At 39.0% G+C, this 5,106-nt stretch overlaps 1 non-coding gene across 1 annotated transcript; it reads right to left on the reverse strand.

The window, feature by feature from the left end:
• Positions 1-4,767: 4,767 nt before the first annotated feature.
• Positions 4,768-4,839, reverse strand: TRNAE-UUC (transfer RNA glutamic acid (anticodon UUC)). Its single transcript has one exon. It is a non-coding gene; the product is annotated as a tRNA-Glu (tRNA).
• Positions 4,840-5,106: the final 267 nt, after the last annotated feature.

The raw sequence follows: 5,106 nt of genomic DNA on the forward strand, positions 1-5,106 counted from the left end.
GTCTCAGTAACGAATGCAGCCCTGCTGACACCTTAAACAAAAAAAGCAGTACCAAGTGTTGGCAAGGATGTGGAGAACTATAACCTTCAAACATTGCCGGTGGAAAAGTGTAATCATGCACTTGCTGTGGAAAGCATTGTGACCGTCCTCCTAAAAGTTCTACGGAGAGCTACCATTCGACCTAGCAATTCCACTTGTAGGTATATACTCAAGAGAATTGAAAACGTGTTCGCAAAACCTGTACAAAAGTGTTTATAATAGCATTACAAGCATACCTCAGAGATATTGCAAGTTCAGTTCCAGAATAGCAATAAAGTGAATATCACAATAAAGCAAGTCACAATATTATGTTTATATTATACTGCAGTCTATGAAGTGTGCATTATATCTAAAAAATACATATCTGAATATAAAAATACCTTATTGATAAAAAATACCAAAACAATTACAATAGAAACATCAAAGATCATCAATCATGAATCACTGAAACAAATATAGTAACAATAAAAATTTGAAATATTGCAAAATTACCAAGATGTAACACAGAAACACAAAGTGAGCAAATGCTCTTTCAAAAATGTCACCAATAGACATTTTGCTCAAGGCAGGATTGCCACAAACTTTCTATTTGTAAAAATCACAAGAAAGCAAAGCACAATAAAATGAGGTCTGCCTCGAGGTATGAGGTATGATTTGTAGTATATAGCAAATCAAAAACTTAGGGGAGACTTCTGATTAAATTTTGCAAATTGACTACAAGGGTTTTTGTCTTCCTTTCTTTGTGAAATCTCACAAGAATTAAGTGAAAGTCGCTCAGTCATGTCCGACTCTTTGCAACCCCATGGGGTATACAGTCCATGGAATTCTCCAGACCAGAATACTGGAGTGAGTAGCTTTTCCCTTCTCCAGGGTATCTTCCCAACTCAGGGATTGAGCCCAGGTTTCCCACATTGTAGGCAGATTCTTTACCAGCTGAACTACAAGGAAAGCCCAAGTAAACTAATAATCCTTTCTTAACTTTCTACTTTGGAATACTTTTACATCTACAGAAGAGTTGCAAAGGTAGTAAGGAGCGTTCCTGTATACCTTTCATCTAGATTCCCCTAAGTTAACATATGTCACCTATTAAAATTAAGAAATTAACATTAGTTCAGTACTATTAACTAAGCTAGACACATTATACAAATGTTAACAAGTTTTCCCCAAAGTCCTTTTTCCTCCCCAAGGTTCAATCCAGGATACTGATTGTATTTAGTCATCATGTCTCCTCATTCTCCTACATTCTCTGACAGTTCCTTATTATTTTATGTTTTTAATAACCTTAACACTTTTTGAAGAGTCCTTATCAGCTGTTTCGTAGGATGGCCTTCAATTTGGACTTGTCTGATGTTTTCTCATGATAACTGGGATTACTATGAGATTTGGGGAATAAGACCACAGCGTTGATAGCTCTTTTTATCATTCATATAAATTATATGATATCAACATGACTTATTGGTGGTGGTGTTTACTTTGATCCCTTAGCTAAGTTTTTCCTCTGTAAATTTCTATTTCTCCATTTCCATACTCTATTTCTTAGAAATCAGTCATCTAGTCCAGCTCATAGTCAATAGAATGGGGAGGTGGATTAAGCTTCACCTCTTGGAGGAAGAAGTACCAAAGAATTTGTGAGTATAAAAATAAACACAATTATTAATTAAAATTTGGAGGTGAGATACTTTGAAGCTATGCAAATATCTTGATTTTCCTTAAAGTTTTGCCCATTAGGTTTAACATTCATCAGTGGGTCTTACCTGCATCAAATTACTACTTTGGTGTTCTAATGGTGATTTTCTATGTCCTTCATATCACCTACATTTATTACTTGGAATTACTCTGTAAGTAAGTCCTACCTTATTTATTTAATCATTAACTTATATCCGTATTGCTATTGTTGTTTAGTTGCTAAGACATGTCCGGCTCTTTTGTGAGCCCATGGACTGTAGCCTGCCAGGCTCCTCTGTCCATGGGATTTCCCAAGCAAGAATAATGGAGTGAGTTGCCATTTCCTTCTCCAGGGAATCTTCCTGACCCAGGGATTGAATACACGTCTCCGGCATTGCAGTCAGATTCCTTACCACTGAGCTACCTCGATGTTTTATTCTTTGTGATATAATCAAATAGCATCTGATTTTCTCAAATTGATCCAGTTTTGTCCTTTAGAAGCTCTTTGGTATTGGCTCATGTCCCTTTGACATGTCCAATGTGTTAGACAGAATTTTAAAGATATTCCCCTCAAGATTCCTGTCCTTCAATAAAATACTAATCTTGGTATTGCTGTAAGGAGATTTTTTTCAGATATAATTTAACACTCAATCGGTTGACTTTAAGAGTGGGAGATGATCCTGGACTATCCTGATCTGCTGAGTAAAATCACATGAGTTGTTAAAGCATAGACCCTTCTCTAGCTGGTGGCAGAAGAGGAAGGCAGAAAAGAAAGGAGAGGATGTCGAGGACGTTCAAAGCAAGAGATTGATTCAATTTGTCATTGCTGGGTTTGTAAAATGGAGGTGACCAAGAGCCAAGAAATATAAGGAGTCTCTAGAAGCTGGAAAAAAAAAAAAAACCAAAAACAACCCTCAGTCAACAGCCAGGAAGGAAACAGGGACCACAGTCCTCTAATTGCATGGATTGAATTCAGCCAACAACCTGAATGAGTCCAGCAGCAGGTTCTTCCTCAGAACCTTCAGATAGGAGTCCAAGCTTACTGCCACCCTGACTTCAGCATTCTGAGACCTTAAGCAAGGAATCCAGTTGAGCCCGCCTGGATTTCTGTTTCAAGCCACTACTTTTGTGGTTATTTGTTACACAGCAAAGGAAAACAAATACATTTGCATATTCTTTACAAAACACTTCTTTACTTTCTAGTACTACAAGACATTCCAGGTTCATCTTGTACTTCCCCTGCCCTGATCCTAGGATCAACTATTTCTTTAAGGAGTCATGGTTCCTTTTATTAGAAAATGGTATTTAGAAACCAAGATCTGTGCCCTGTGTGTGTTCATTGCTAATGGGGCAGCATTGTGTCTAGGCCCTCTCAGTGGACAGAACTAACTGTGCACACACACACACACACACAGGAGTTCATATTGATGTCTCTGACACTAAATCTTTTCCTTTTTGCAACTTTTTTCTCTGACGTTGGAAACTTGGCTTCCACTATCTACAATATATAATATAAACTTCTTTGTTAACCTTCTGCTGCTGCTAAGTCGCTTCAGTCGTGTCCGACTCTGTGCGACCCCATAGACGGCGGCCCACCAGGCTCCCCCGACCCGGGGATTCTCCAGGCAAGAACACTGGAATGGGTTGCCATTGTCTTCTCCAATGCATGAAAGTGAAAAGTGAAAGTGAAGTCGCTCAGTCGTGTCCGACTCTAGCGACCCCATGGACTGCAGCCCACCAGGCTCCTCTGTCCATGGGATTTTCTAGGCAAAAGCACTGGAGTGGGGTGCCATTGCCTTCTCTGGTTTACACATGCAATGTATGGCTATACATGTAATGAACTGCTATACTACACTCTGAAACAGATATACCAACTAGAGTACAGTTAATTTTGGCTTTTGCTTTGCAGTACCCAAAGGGTTTCCCTGGTGGCTCAATGGTAAAGAATTCGCCTGCTAATAATGCAGGACACATGGGTTCAATCGCTGGGTTGGGACAATCCGGTGGAGAAGAAAATGGCAACTCTCTCCAGTATTCTAGCCTGGGAAATCCCATGGAAGAGGAGCCTGGCAGGGTACAGTCCATGGGGTTGCAAAAGAGTCAGACATGACTTAGTGATTAAACACTACTACCACCCCGTCAAATGTCGTTTCTTAAAGTTACTTAGGTCATCTCCATTATTCCCTATCCACTTCAAGGAAGTGATTTCATACATTTTGCTATGGTCTGAATGTTTGTGTCTCCCAAAAGTTAATTTGTTGAAATGTTAATGTGAAATGTGATTGTATTAGGAGATACTCAGTCATGAAGGCAGACTTTTCATGGATGGAATTAGCGTCTTTATAAAAGAGACCCCAGAAAGCTCCCTAATCCTTTCCACCATGTGAGGACACAGTGAGATTGGCAACCTACAACCCAGAAAACAATTTCATTAGAATTCGACCATGCTGGCACCTTCATCTTTGACTTCCAACCTCCAGAAATGTGAGAAATAAATTTCTGTTGTTTATAAGCTACCCAGCCTGTGGTGTTTTATTATAGCAGCCCAAATAGACTAAGACATGTGTAATTCAGTTAGATGTATCTGTACTCTTTCCTGGATTCTCCTGACATTCTAGTTGACTTTTAAACTTTCCATGTAGAAGGCTTTCTCAGCTTTGGTACTGTTGACATTTTGGGCTGGATCATGTTTTGTTTGGATGGTTGTCTTGTGAGTTGTTGGATGTTTATCAATATTCCTAGTCTCCTACTAGGGTGCCAGTAGCACCAAGTTCCCCAGTGTGAGGACAAAAAATGTCTGCAGGTACTCCTAAATATCCCCTTATGGGCAAAATCACTCCCAGTTTAGAAGTACTAACATAGGTAAAAGTCACTCTGTGGTGTATGGTTTTATGGGTTTGCATATGCGTGTTAATCGCCATAATAACATATAGAAGAGTTCTACCACCCTAAGAATTCCTTTTTGCAGCCTGTTTGCTATCAAACACATCCATTACCCCCAATCCCTGTGACCCACTGATCTGATTTTTTTTTTTTTTGGCCACACGGCTTGTGGCACCTTAGTTCCCCAACCAGGGATTGAACCCAGGTCACAGCAGTGAAAGTGCTGAGTCCTAACCACTGGACCATCAGGGAATTCCCTCACTAATTTGATTTTAATTCCATAATTTTAACTTTTTTAGTACATCATATAAATGTAATTACACAATAGGTAGCCTTTAGTATCTGACTTTATTCAGCTAGTATAATGCACTTAAATTTTGCATGATTACATGTTGTTGCATGAAACAAAAGTGTATTTCTTTTTACTGCTGAGTAGTATTCCATTTTATAGATGTGCCAATATTTATTTATATATTCAACTGTTGAAGAACATCTGGATTATTCCCAGATTTTGGAGAC

The sequence above is a fragment of the Bos javanicus genome, chromosome X, assembly GCF_032452875.1.
Source record: "Bos javanicus breed banteng chromosome X, ARS-OSU_banteng_1.0, whole genome shotgun sequence".
Lineage (NCBI taxonomy): Eukaryota > Metazoa > Chordata > Mammalia > Artiodactyla > Bovidae > Bos > Bos javanicus.